At 30.2% G+C, this 13,424-nt stretch overlaps 1 pseudogene across 1 annotated transcript in view; it reads right to left on the reverse strand.

Moving 5' to 3' along the window:
* Positions 1 to 7,081: 7,081 nt before the first annotated feature.
* The window catches only part of LOC122273369 (voltage-dependent calcium channel subunit alpha-2/delta-3-like), a 46,129-nt pseudogene continuing 39,786 nt past the window's right edge, over positions 7,082 to 13,424 (reverse strand). Inside the window, exons 26-27 of the transcript XR_015428867.1 lie at positions 11,233 to 11,361; positions 7,082 to 9,111 (exon numbers count right to left, since the gene is read on the reverse strand). The product of XR_015428867.1 is annotated as a voltage-dependent calcium channel subunit alpha-2/delta-3-like (transcript). The remainder of the gene's footprint in view (positions 9,112 to 11,232; positions 11,362 to 13,424) is intronic.

The following is a 13,424-nucleotide window of genomic DNA, read 5'->3' on the forward strand; positions in this document are numbered from 1 at the left end:
TAAAAACTGGAAAATTCCCAGAAAATTATTTTATTTATGTTATTATTTTTTTTACTCCTTTTACAATATTTCCACGAAAGTTCAGCATCCGAAAAATTTTCTCTGCCTAAAATCAAGCGTCTTTCTTGGTGAAAGAAAGCATAAAGGAATAAATAATAAAACAGAATAAAATGGCGGGAAAAAGGCTCAAATTTCAAGTCCGTCTAACTCCCTTTAATATTAAGCTATAATTTTCAAACTCGGGCTGAAAGTTGGCCTCTATGTGCCAAACCACCCTACTGAGAAAATTTTTATAGACCATATAGGGGGGCCTCAAAGGCCCCTCAAGTATTTTTTTTAGCTAGCCGGGAGAGGGTACTTGAAGCTATGTAGTAGCCTGATCTCCGTATAAACGTGGTACAACGGCTAAGACCGCGTGCTAGTGACTTACGCCTTAAGCGAGGTGATGCAGGTTCGAACCCTGGCTGAGGTCAATTTTTAAAATTTTTTGCATCTTTTTTTTCTTTTTTTTTTAACATTATATTATTTATTTAATGTGTTTTTCGATACATTAAAGGATCCTACATGCAAAAAAAATTTTTTTTTATTCGAGAAATTTCAAATACAGCTTAAAAACTGAAAAATTCCCGGAAAATTTGTTTATTTATATTATTATTTTTTTTACTCCTTTTACAATATTTTCACGAAAGTTCAGCATCCGAAAAATGCTCTCTGTCTAAAATCAAGCGTCTTTCTTGGTGAAAGAACTCATAAGGGAATAAAGAATAAAACAAAATAAAATGGCGGGAAAAAGGCTCAAATTTCAAGTCCGTCTAACTCCTTTTAATATTAAGCAATAATTTTCAAACTCGGGCGGAAAGTTGGCCTCTATGTGCCAAACCACCCTACCGAGAAAAATTTTTATAGACCATATAGGGGGGCCACAAAGGCCCCTCAAGTATTTTTTTTTTAGCTAACCGGGAGAGGGTACTTGAAGCTATGTAGCAGCCTGATCTCCGTAGAAAAGGGGTACAACGGCTAAGACCGCGTGCTAGTGACTTACGCCTTAAGCGAGGGTGTGCAGGTTCGAACCCCGGCTGAGGTCAATTTTTAAAATTTTTATTATTTTTTTCTTTTGCTTTTTTTTTACATTATATTATTTATTTAATGTGTTTTTCGATACATTAAAGGATCCTTCATGCAAAAAAAATTTTTTTTTATTCGAGAAATTTCAAATACAGCTAAAAAACTGGAAAATTCCCGGAAAATTAGTTTATTTATATTATTATTTTTTTTTTTACTCTTTTTACAATATTTTCAAGAAAGTTCCGCATCCGAAAAATGCTCTATGTCTAAAATCAAGCGTCTTTCTTGGTGAAAGAAAGCATAAAGGAATAAATAATAAAACAGAATAAAATGGCGGGAAAAAGGCTCAAATTTCAAGTCCGTCTAACTCCCTTTAATATTAAGCTATAATTTTCAAACTCGGGCGGAAAGTTGGCCTCTATGTGCCAAACCACCCTACCGAGAAAATTTTTTATAGACCATACAGGGGGGCCTCAAAGGCCCCTCAAGTATTTTTTTTAGCTAGCCGGGAGAGGGTACTTGAAGCTATGTAGTAGCCTGATCTCCGTATGAACGTGGTACAACGGCTAAGACCGCGTGCTAGTGACTTACACCTTAAGCGAGGGGATGCAGGTTCGAACCCCTGCTGAGGTAAATTTTTAAAATTTTTTGCATCTTTTTTTTCTTTTTTTTTTTTTTACATTATATTATTTATTTACTGTGTTTTGCGATACATTAAAGGATCCTTCATGCAAAAAAAAATTTTTTTTATTCGAGAAATTTCAAATACAGCTAAAAAACTGGAAAATTCCCGGAAAATTAGTTTATTTATATTATTATTTTTTTTACTCCTTTTACAATATTTCCACGAAAGTTCAGCATCCGAAAAATGCTCTCTGTCTAAAATCAAGCGTCTTTCTTGGTGAAAGAACGCATAAAGGAATAAATGATAAAACAAAATAAAATGGCGGGAAAAAGGCTCAAATTTCAAGTCCGTCTAACTCCCTTTAATATTAAGCTATAATTTTCAAACTCGGGCGAAAAGTTAAACACTATGTGCCAAACCAACCTACCGAGAAAAATTTTTATAGACCATATAGGGGGGCCACAAAGTCCCCTCCAGTATTTTTTTTTAGCTAGCCGGGAGAGGGTACTTGAAGCTATGTAGTAGCCTGATCTCCATATAAACGTGGTACAACGGCTAAGACAGCGTGTTAGTGACTTACGCCTTAAGCGAGGGGGTGCAGGTTCGAACCCCGGCTGAGGTCAATTTTTAAAATTTTTAATATTTTTTTTTGTTTTTTTTTTACATTATATTATTTATTTAATGTGTTTTTCGATACATTAAAGGATCCTACATGCAAAACAAATTTTTTTTTATTCGAGAAATTTCAAATACAGCTTAAAAACTGGAAAATTCCCGGAAAATTAGTTTATTTATATTATTTTTTTTCTTCTCCTTTTACAATATTTTCACGAAAGTTTAGCATCCGAAAAATGCACTATGTTTAAAATCAAGCGTCTTTCTTGGTGAAAGAACACATAAAGGAATAAGTAATAAAACAAAATGAAATGGCGGGAAAAAGGCTCAAATTTCAAGTCCGTCTAACTCCCTTTAATATTAAGCTATAATTTTCAAACTCGGGCGGAAATTTGGCCTCTATGAGCCAAACCACCCTATTGAGAAAATTTTTTATAGACCATATAGGGGGGCCACAAAGGCCCCTCAAGTATTTTTTTTTAGTTATCCAGGAGAGGGTACTTGATGCTATGTAGTAGCCAGATCTCCGTATAAACGTGGTACAACGGCTAAGACTTGTGCTAGTGACTTACGCCTTAAGCGAGGGGGTGCAGGTTCGAACCCCGGCAGAGGTCGATTTTTAAAATTTTTTATATTTTTTTCTTTTGTTTTTTTTACATTATATTATTTATTTAATGTGTTTTTCGATACATTAAAGGATCCTACATACAAAAGAAAATTTTTTTTTATTCGAGAAATTTCAAATACAGCTTCAAAACTGGAAAATTCCCGGAAAATTAGTTTATTTATATTATTATTTTTTTACTCCTTTTACAATATTTCCACGAAAGTTCAGCATCCGAAAAATGTTCCCTGCCTAAAATCAAGCGTCTTTCTTGGTGAAAGAACGCATAAAGGAATAAAGAATAAAACAAAATAAAATGGCGGGAAAAAGGCTCAAATTTCAAGTCCGTCTTACTCCCTTTCATATTAAGCTATAATCTTCAAACTCGGGCGGAAAGTTGGCCTCTATGAGCCAAACCTCCCAACCGAGAAAATTTTTTATAGACCATATAGGGGGCCCACAAAGGCCCCTCAAGTATTTTTTTTTAGCTAACCGGGAGAGGGTACTTGAAGCTATGTAGTAGCCTGATCTCCGTATAAACGTGGTTCAACGGCTAAGACCGCGTGCTAGTGACTTACGGCTTAAGCGAGGTGGCGCGGGTGCAAAACCCGGCTGTGGTCAATTTTTTTTAAAAAAAAATCTTTTTTTTTTTTATTTTTTTTATATTATATTATTTATTTAATGTGTTTTTTGATATATTAAAGGATCCTATATGAAAAAAAATAATTTTTTTTACTCGGGAAATGTCAAATAATTCTTAAAAAGTGGAAAAATCCAGAATAATTACTTTATTTATATTATTTTTTTAAAACTCCTTTTACAATATTTTCACGATAGTTTAGCATGCGAAATGTGCTCTGTGTTTAAAATCAAGTGTCTTTCTTAGTGAAAGATCGCATAATGGAATAAAAAATAAAGTCCAAGGAACTAACGCTTCACCGTTATAAATTTTGAACATTTTAAGCCAGTATTATAAACGAAAAGGAGTTAGAGCTATAATTAAAACATTTCAAGCATGATTTGGCCTAGGGGAATAAATTAGATAAATTTGGAAGAGATGCATAAAATAGTAAAAACCAAGAATCTCGAAGACACTTTTCCATACATTGACGTTTGTCATATGTTTTTCAAGCGTGACATTGGACAATTGTCGCTCATGATAACTAGATGTAGTGGCGCACGCTCATTCTCCATACTAAATTTGATTAAAAATGACTTAAGAAAGAATGAGTCATCATGAGCATTGAATATGATGTGCTGGAAAATGATTTTAGCAATGTGATAGAAGGCTTCACCTCTCAAAACGCGTAAAAAGTATTGCTATCTTAAACTTTTGATGAAAATGATGTAATTAAAGCTTTTATAATAATGTATAAATGTTTTACTTTCTTAAAATTATTCAAAAGTAAAATTTTTTCTTTGAAATTGCTCATAAAGAGCCCCCTAATGAAGACAGGCCGAGGGCCCCCAAAACGGTTCTGCTTTTTGGATTATAGATTTTCATTTAAAAAAGTTTAATATATTACCTTAACGCTAGTTTCGTGTACAAAATGAATAAATAATGAAAATGTGATCGAGCTTACACTTTATCGTTCTCATTTATCTGCTATATAACTAAAGTTTTTCTGGAGAGTATGCATAGCGCTATCGAAAGACGGAGCTCCAAAACTAGCACAGCAGTACGTTGTAGTTCTGGGAGGTAATGTCCCAATAGTTTCGTCAAGAGAGCTGTCCAAAGTTTAGAACAATTAATGTTAATTTTACTTTGTGTTGTACCATCTCTCGAAAACTTACAAAAAGAATTTGAAAAATTTTTGCTCTCAGTTATAAAGATCGTTTATCCAAAAGAAAATTCTATACAAAATATAACTTATAGTAAATGCTAATTATTTTATTTAATAATAGTCGAAAAATTGAACTGCAGGGTAGAAATTTTTTTCATAATTTAACTTTTCACTAATTGACCGATTTTGCTATTTAAAATTGCATTCTTTAAAATGATGTAAAAAAATTATCTACTATACAATTCAAAAATTTTAAGACTTATATTAAATAAAAAACAAATGATCATTTACTAAAGGATATATTTTGAGTGGAATTAAATTAAAATAAACGAATTTTACAACTGTGAACAAAAATCTTTCAATTCGTTTAAAAAGTACTAAAAAACATTAACATGAAGGAATCCAAATTTTGGAATTCTCTTCTGTCCAAACTATTGGAACCATATTTCCAGAGTTCCGGCTGCCCCCAATATCTTGGGGGTCAGACATCTACATCACTAAAAAAAAAAGCTGGTTTACTCAGAGAAAGTGCATTTTTGTGTCTGATTTCGTAAAATATTGTTACTGTAAGACTGCCTTTTTTGTGTTAAAAGGGCATTTATACTCTATTCCTTTACTACTTGATTAAAAGCGCCAAATACTGTCTTTGGAGATTTTGGACCTCATTTCAAATCAACTTAAATAGAGTTGAAACGTTTAATGCTCATTATATGAATTATTTGCTTATGCTTTACTGCTACTTCGTAACCTGAATTAATAGTGCTTTGTTTTTTTAATAAAGTGGAAAACTGTATTCTTTCTTCTTAGAATAAATCAATTTAATTTTAAATGGGAATAAAAAGTACATTAAGTGCTTAATTTCTGGATCACTTTTATCAATATTAATGTACTTAAGTGTGTACTCAATAAAAGTTAATTTAAAAAAAGGAGCTGTTTTTGTACATTGTTTTTAAAAATTCTGCAAATCAAGTTTCGTTTCTTTTTTGCCTACTATGGCAGGTAACGCAACTTTTTTTTTATTACAATTAATTTAAGACAGAAAGTAAGATTTGTATACGATTGAATTTGTAATTTTTGTTGAGAAGAATATAATTACATGTAGAGAATTGGCATTTTATGTTTAAATTTCATATTGGTTGAAAATCAAAGTCACTGATCCTAACCTATTTCAAGCATTGATTTGAAATAAATACTGTACTAAAATTTGGATATATGTCCAATTTTATTGTGTTTTTAATCGATTTTATTAACACACTGCGTTTTTAATCGAATTTATTAACACAAAAACTGTTCGTGTAGAACAGTTTCTGTGTCATTGATTCTGTATTATTCTTCGTGTTCTTTCTGTGTTAATAAATTAATTCAAATATGGTGTTTTATGTTTTTTAAAGTGTTGACCACGCTGTAATTGGTCTTGTACCAGGAAGGTTCTGGGTTCGAATCCCGCTTAGTGCATAGGTGTAATCTATCTGTCCTTTTAAGGGTGACGTTGATCCACCTTAATGGGACCCATAAAACAGAAATAAACAATAGTGCCTGCCACGTGCCATATGTTGCCAAAAGTGGTGGGCATTGAAATAATATTTCTGAAAAATATTAATCTTTGGAATGTATAGCACATCATTCATACAAAGTCATCTTAAAGACTAACAGTTAAAATTGAGTCAGCTACTTTAAAAAAAAAAATCTTTCTTGTGTTTCAAATTTTATAAATTAGAATGTCTTTAAAGATTAACAGAATATTGTATTTTAAGTTTATACAATTGTATAATATTTTTATGCTCAATTGACTGAATTAAATGATAAATTTTATATTATGCCTTTTGAGGTAACAATATGTCTTTTTAAATCTGTTCTGGCTCTATCTTTTAGTATCTTGCTTTTTTTTGATGTGTCACGTTGATGCATTCTTTTATATATATATAACGTCGTTGCCGAGAGGAAGGATAAAAACAGGTCTTAGGCAGGGAAAGAGGGCACAATATTTAATTTTTTGAGAGAGAACAATCATCAAAGTGACACAAAATCGTTGTGTTCTTCAATAAAAGTTAGTTTCCGAAAACTGTGGCTTTTCTTCAAGTCAAGTGTTCTATTGTTCAATACTTATCAGTGTTTCAATCAAATGACTTCTACTAACGTACTATTGGACATATTTTCTAAATTTAAGAAGTTTTAAATTAAATACAGTAGCATTAAATTCTAAATTGAAATTTATTTCAACTGAAACAGTTGCAGTGAAATAGTAGTAAGCTTGTATATAAAGTGAACTAAGTACCTTGGATAGATATTCTATAAAATAGCAGCTTTCCCTTGATCTTCAAGAAATGATAAATAAATGAGATACATTTTCTTTTGATAATTTTTATTTTCACCTTTTTATTTATTTTTTAGTGGTAAGTAAGAGTACAGTATATATGTAAAAAGTACAAAATAGGACACAAAAAAAAAAAATGTTGGATCAGAAAATTTGAAGCATGTCTATTTTTTTTTTTCGTTCTTATACAATAGACAAAGAGTATTGGTAGACAGCTTGACTCTATGATGGTGCAATCACATAAGGTTTATGACAGCTACTAGTGGCAACATCCTGAGAAAAGGAGCAGCTAAAAGTCTTGTCTGCTTATTCAGCTGTAAAATAGAAGCATTTTTCTTGATAAAAAAATTTAAATCGTGTTACCTTAAAGTTCTGCAGTGGGTCCAAATCTAATCTAAGACATAAATTAAATTAATATCTGAAAACTATGCCAAATAATGAAGAGCTTAATTATTTTTTATGAATTTAAAATATTTACTTATATATAATACATTTAACAAAATTAATGACTAAATTTTGACTTGTTATGGCACAGAGATATTCTTCAAAGCGAATGAGTATCTGCATAAATCATAGTAGAAACATGAAGTCCTGGTAAACATATCTCACAGAAAAGCTTTAAGCAGACAATGCTGTGAGATTATTCTCCGGGACAAATGTAAATCAACAGTAGAACAAACGGCAATGTGAATACTAATAAATTTTTTTTATTAAAAACAAATTATATTAAATATTTAAAGAATAATTTCTTATATAATCCAGGCAAAAGCTAGAAGAGAACAAGTTGCTTCAAATTAGTATTGCACTCAAGATACCTTGTGAAAATTTCAATCGATGGCTAAGTATATAACTAAAAGCACAGCTTCTTAAATTGTAAATCTAAAAAGGGTTGAATACATTACTTCGAATCAACTTGAGTAACAGAGTGAAAGAGGGACATTTAACACAAAAGTATACATTTTAAGAGAACATTTTCAATTACCAGAAAAGTGTTATAAGCATGCACACATACAATTACATATATAAGAAAAATACCCACTAATTATTAAACTTCCGACACCTTCAGAGAAGTTTCACTACTCGTTATTAAAAAGCATAATAAACATTATTACAAAGCAGTAATGTTAAATATATCACATTATATATAAGCAGTAACATTCATTCATAGAAATGTTAAATATTTTTTTCTCGGCAAAAGACAGACGAGAACAAGTTGCTTCAATTAGATAACAAGATATCTTGAATTGCAATCAAGATATCTTGTTAAGATTTCAACTGATGTTTGAGTATATAGTTAAAAACACAACTTTTCAAATTGTAAATCTGAATTACAACTTGAATTACAGAGTGAAAGAGGATCATTTAACACGGAAGTATACATTTTAAGAGAATATTTTTAATAACCAGGAAAGTGTTATAAGCATGCACACATACAATTATATATATATAAAATAAAAAATGCCCACGATTTATTAAACCTGGCTCATCCAACATCTTCCGGGAATACTTGGGACACCGTCAGAGTAGTTTCACTACACTTTTGGGTGGAAGCGCTACTCCAACTCATACTTTGGGATTTGGTGCATTCGTCACTTAAAAAATCAAAACATAAAAAAGGAGTTGAAAAGGGTGTTAATATCTGAAGGCATGTTGATGCAGTTAACAGAACATTGGAGCACACATCCACAATTAGGCAATCGCTCTCGTGCTTTGCTAGTCAACCAAAGAGCTTTTACTAACAATAAAAAATTGGCCCACTTCCTCCATGCATGTTTAACTTGTCATGAGGTTGAACTAATTCTCTCAACTCAATCTTCTAGCATTCAGGTGTTCACTCAAGTATTATAGTTACAATGGGTATTTCAAAAATGAATTTTTGAATCACATAGTTACAGTCTAGTAAAAGAAGTAGAAACTAAAGGAAGATAGTTCTCATTGTTACAATTTTAAGTTATGTCTAAGTGTTGATAGGTTACTGGGTTACAAAGTTACATTGAGAGTTAAATTGTTAAAATTAAATAAATTATTGTTACAACAGGTTTGCTGCTCGGTTTCTTTTTTTCAATTCTTTTGCAGCTCTCCAATTTAGTCAGGTTATTTACGTCTGAAAGAGAGGGGTAGTGTCTGATTAATCTTATTTAATATTTCTATTGCAGAATCCATCAGAGTTTAGACATAAATAACAGCATTTAAAGAACAAGACAATCACAGGATATTACATCACAACATTTAATAGTTAGTCACAGCACAGATTTTTTAAAATTTATTTTCTTTGCATATAACATAAATGAGCTCACGGCCAACTGTTTGATCGGCAGGTGCACTGCCTACGGTAGAAACTAGTTGCAGAACTGTGGTGAACAATAATTTTGTACAAAATAAGAGGTAAGCAGCAGAGCAACAATTTTGTGCTTTTGTATAAACAACTGAAGTTTATTTAAAAATGACAAAAGATTTCGCTTTTGTAAGAGATAATAAGTCTGTGTATAGTTCATTTTGTAAATATACATCTTTAACCTTAGCTGATAATTGTCTTTGCCAGGTCCTGTGAATGTGCCACTTACATAGCAAATGTGAAACCTCTTCAAAAATCGTATTGAATGGATCAGCTGTAACTTTATTATTAGTCATTATACAATTACAATTTAGATTTGGAATTTTAGATTTAAGAGAAATAAATACTTAATGGTTTCTGCATCTAAACTGCTAGTAATAAAATGTGCAACTGGATAACTATGTTCAAACCCTGTAACTGAAGTTTATCTAAAAATATGATAAATATTTGTGTTATGAATTAAGCTAAAGAGAGTTTACTACATCATCAAGTAAAATTTAAATAGAACATTAAACAAGAAAACCCATATTTCTTTTAGACTGCTCTTATACCTCACAACTTGCAAACTTAATTCTTTATTCTGATCTTTTAGAACAGACACATTTACAGACTGATGGCAGAAATAACCAACTTTTTAAAAAATTAACATAAGCAACTAACTTTCTGATACAAGAACAATGTTAACCTTAAAGGAGAAAAAATAAATCTTCAAAAAATAACTAAAGCATCACACCAATATTAACAAAAATATGGTTTAATAACACAAGCCTGCGAAATGGAAGTTTTTGAAAAATACAAGAGAAGTTATTGGTGCTGATTTCGAAAATGATCTTCATTTTTCCTAATCACATTAGGATTTTTTGTAAAATCGATATTATTGTCTTTACTAAAATCCTATTTAGAAAGGAATTTTCTCAAACAATTTTTCAAGTACTATCCGGTAACTGCTATCTTCATTCATTTTAATCTATGTAAAATTTAATCTTGTGAAAGAAAATTGATTTTTGAGCTATCAGCTAATTTTTTATAGGTTAAAATGAATAAAAAATACTGTTTCCAGACCGCACAAGTCACCTCTGGTTGAGAGAAAAACAATAAGTTCCTTGCGTTTAAACTTTTTACATCAGTTTCTGGAAGAAAATCACCAACATACCATTTTAATTTTTTTTTTTTACATTAAGATAGCTTATGTAAAATTGACGATTGATCAAGAATAGCAAATATTGTGTATGTGTGAAACAAATACAAAACAAGCAAAAAACATATTGGTAACTTAAACGTAACGTAAAAAAGAGAAAACTTTCTATTTATGGATATACTCGTTTTCCTCTGAAACTTATTTTTGATGATCTTCTTTTATGCTAAATCTCAGATCTATCCTGAGCTATCATCCAACAGTAGTAGTTTTTCTAAATTAATGTCCTTAAACTTGAGCAGGTTTTGCTATATATGGTAGTCATTTAGAAAAAATTTCCTTCTGTTGTCTTTTAATATTTTTAGAACTTTTGTTCAATTATGTGCAACTAATTTTAAAACTAAAAAATTACCTAGTTTCTTAAGAACAGTAGCAAAGCATCTAATTCTATCACCTTCATTTTTTCCTTAGTTAATATTTCAAATTCTAGGTCATTTTTCTGACAGAATGGGCAATAAAATAACATTGCATGCATCAAATAGCAAATGGGACTTCCGAATCTTACATTTTAATGAAGAGGTCCTATGCAATTGGGAAGCCTACAAAAAAGAATGTAAGCTATTTATAAAAGCGCAAATGAAATAAGATGAGTCATTCTATGATCTTGCTTTTGAAAATAAAAAATACACACAATAGCAAATAAAGCTAATTACTTCATTCAAATTATTTTAAAATAGAGTCGTTTAAAATCGTACCAAGAAATGACTCATCGGAAACAATCTTCAACTTGATTGATGCGACCCAAATTAGTACCGCTGACTCGACGAAATTAGTATACACCTCTGAGTAATAATATTAAACATCAAGTGGTGTGCCCTCTATACCTAGATAAATATAATTATGAAAAAAAATTAGAGACAATAACTAAAAACACACAAAATTCACTGAATTGGTTAAGTAAGAACATTTTAAAAAAGTGTAATGTCATTAATTTTAAAACTTTACAAGAAACTTGATTTATGAGTATTTTACAAGATGAAGTTTTAAATAAATTTTATCTAAAACTGATTTTGCCAGCTAAGTTGTTACACAATGATTCAAGATGCAACAAGTTTTCAACTCTGATAAAACTAGTGCTTTTTATATATATATATATTTTATTCTGGGAATTCAAGGCTGAAAACACACCATTGAATCATAATTAGATTTATATTTCAAAGGAGGAGTTATTTTTAGAGTCTTGTCCCTCTTTTACTTCCATATTAGGAAGCATTAATTGATTTTTCACAATGCGTAGAGTTACAAGGTATGTACGAATGGAATCTAATTACATCAAAATCTGTAAGTATTTAATATGAGACCGATGGTTTTCGCATGTCTCTTGCTGAATAACGTGTTCCAATAAACATCTGCCTGAACCATCCGGAGTTTTGTCAACCCCCTCCCTTGTGGAGAGTGGATGTGAAATGTTATAGCCACCAGCCTACCTTTAAATAAACCTTTTGATAACTTATTATGGCTTATGACTGCATTATTAAAAAAAAATACAACAATGATAACAGGGATGTAGCCCTGTTATTTTATATATATATATATATATATATATATATATTATTTCTTAGGGAAAATTTCACTTCGTAATTCAACCTTTTTGATTTAAGTTTAAAAACTATTTTTTATCACAATCAGGCTGAGTTATGAGAGCGAATGCAAAATATATGCTTAGTGTGACAAAATGATCGATGCACAAAAACTAAGTGACAGTACAATAGACTACACATAAATATTTTTGAAAATTAAAAAGAATAAAACAATTTCAGTACTTAAATTAATAAAAATAAGAATCAAGGAGAAAAAATGTTTTAAGAAATTAAAAAGAATGCATGAAGAAGGATTTTAAGAAATAAGAACTTTAAAAAAAATGAGCCCCACACCAGACTCCAAAGAATGGAAATTAGTACTTGATAATAATACTGTATTTTTCACTGAGGAACCAAAGTATTAAACTCAGACATGATAAATGTTATGGTATTTTTATTTATTTATAAGATAGACAAATGATTCCTAAAAGAAGAAATTATCTGAATTTTCTTCATTTTTCTTAGTGCTTAATTTTTTCTTCTTTTTGTATATAAACAATAAATAAAAGACTTACAGACAAAAGAAACATTAAAGCAAACAGATTCCCCCTTTACTTAACTAAGCGTGGCTTTAAAAAAAAGAAGAAAAAAAAAGACATCAAAGTTTGTAAAATCTATAGCAAAAACTGAAAAAAGATTAATGATAAAAACCTCAAGTATTTACTACAAAATCGCACAAATCGAGCAGGTCAAAAAGAAATTAATCAAATGTATGTTTCAAGATTCACATATTATAATTAATAATACTGTACTAAAAATATTGAGATTTTAAAAATATTCAAAATTTAGCACTGGCAACTGCTGAAAAATTGATAGAAAAACAACAATAGAATTATCGTATCAAATTATTAATATTCAGTTGTGCAGTTTGAATTTTCTGTATCATAGTAATATCTGTATTTCAAGATATTATGTGAAAATCAACAGCAATAACTGCAAAAAAAAAACGTAAATCAAGTCTGCGAAAAATCAATTACACAAATAAATATGTGATTAGAATTTCTCGCTTCTTAATAATATTGTATGAAAATATCACGATTTAAAAAATCATGACGATATCAAGTAGCAAAAACTGTAAAAATCTCAATTGAAAAAAACAGTAGTATCCTCGAAAAACAAACGATAATAATAAATACATAAATTGAATTTTGAGGGTCATAATAATATTGGATATTTTAAAAACCATGAGAAAATCAGTTGCAGTAACTGCGAAAGAAAAAATAAAACATCGAAATCAGGAATTAAAATGATATCCAGCGGGTTGAAATCTCCATTTACAGTTATCATACAAAAAATTCAATCTAATT

This window comes from Parasteatoda tepidariorum, chromosome 9 (assembly GCF_982258835.1).
Source record: "Parasteatoda tepidariorum strain Cologne lab strain chromosome 9, Ptep-v5.0, whole genome shotgun sequence".
Classification (NCBI taxonomy): domain Eukaryota; kingdom Metazoa; phylum Arthropoda; class Arachnida; order Araneae; family Theridiidae; genus Parasteatoda; species Parasteatoda tepidariorum.